This window comes from Belonocnema kinseyi, chromosome 1, assembly GCF_010883055.1.
Source record: "Belonocnema kinseyi isolate 2016_QV_RU_SX_M_011 chromosome 1, B_treatae_v1, whole genome shotgun sequence".
Taxonomy (NCBI): Eukaryota; Metazoa; Arthropoda; class Insecta; order Hymenoptera; family Cynipidae; genus Belonocnema; species Belonocnema kinseyi.
In genome coordinates, this window is record NC_046657.1 from 168,656,241 (window position 1) to 168,657,855 (window position 1,615).

Consider the following 1,615-nt stretch of genomic DNA (forward strand, 5'->3'; position numbering starts at 1 on the left):
TCTATAAAATAATCGAAATAATCTTGGAGACATTTTTCTAAGAAAAGGTATATTAGTTTACAGTCAATCAGAACTTATGGTCGATTAGAGGCTAGGCACTCTACAATAGCCTTATTCGTCAGAATTGGTTTGGTCATCTGAAGATGATGCTGCTTCTCCTTCATTTTCCGACCAACACGATGCATCATTCACGTGACTTTCGAATTCACGTGAAGGTCTGGGAGTGTTTTGGTTATATCAAGAGTAACCAAGATACCACAGAACACTCGCAATGTGAGCGAAACATCCTACCACTCTTGCACCACTTTTGCACTGACAGTACCAACCACTTATCGGATTTGGTCCAGAATTAGTTTCTGTCCATAAGTTATACACATTAGAAGATGTATGCCGAGACTGGATTTGTACTCTTAGAATGCCTTCCTCCTGTTTGTGGACAAGAAGGGAGTACATTCCATCATCAGATAAATGTTCCTCGGTATATGATTGGGCTTGCTTCAGCTGATATACTCCGAGTGCGATGTATCGTAATTCATCAAGAGTTAACCTAGGAAAATCAGGTAGTGTCTCTTGCGTTATAGGAAGCCACGATGCCCTCCTTTTTTCCCATTTTTCCTTTTATGCTCGCTCTTGCAGGCGATTAGGCTGCGAAGCCAATCGCAACATTCGTTCAGCGATCAGATGATCATCGGAATTATCATGAATTCTAGGAGGTCGGAAAGCATTACAAAGGGCACAGACTATTCTGACGTAATTGCCGATGTACGGGATTTGACTATTTGGAAAAACATCACTTAAGGCTCTCCAAGTTTTTATCAACCCATTGACTGCTTCAACCACCCATCGGACTTTAGTAACGAGCCTTCATTCGTTTGCTTCAATCGTAGTGTGCTGTGATCCTTTTTGAAGAAAATGAGGCATTTTGGAAACGAATCCAAGATCTTCTAAAAACTTCAAGCAGTCCCGAAAACCGCGATCGACAACGATAACAGAGTTTGAGGGCATCCATGTACGCAGTTTTATTGAATCTTGTTTTAAAAGACTTTCAAAGATACTAGCGCCGTTGTTCTTGCCACCAGGAAAATACGGATCGAAAACATACACTATATATCCTTTCGTCGTTACTAACATCATGGGCTTGGCCAGATTCTTTCCTTTATGCATAGAATAAGTCCGCCTTTGAAAAGAGTAATTGCTCTACTCTTTTGGATAAACATGTATGTACCATCAACTACAAGGATCATCTTCTCCATTCGCAAATAGCGTTTTTGCCGTTGATGTAGTATGGTCCTTAATGACTGACTCGGGTGGTATGTGACCTATACCAAGATGATGAGGTACAAAGGAGGACCAGAGCTTTCCTTGCTGCCGTAATTCCTCTGCCAACTCTTCGTTTTTCTAAGCCAAAAATAGTTGATAAAATCGCATTGGAAAGACCTGTGCGCAACTTGATCAACAATAATGCAAGGCACAAACGCACAGAAGGACCTTTTGTCGAACGCACTTCAATTGGCAAGTACTGTGCAACGTCACTAAATTGATTTTTCGTCAAACCGGTGAGCCTATAATAATCTTTATCCTCAAGCGCAGATGGATCATCAAAATTCAACCCTGT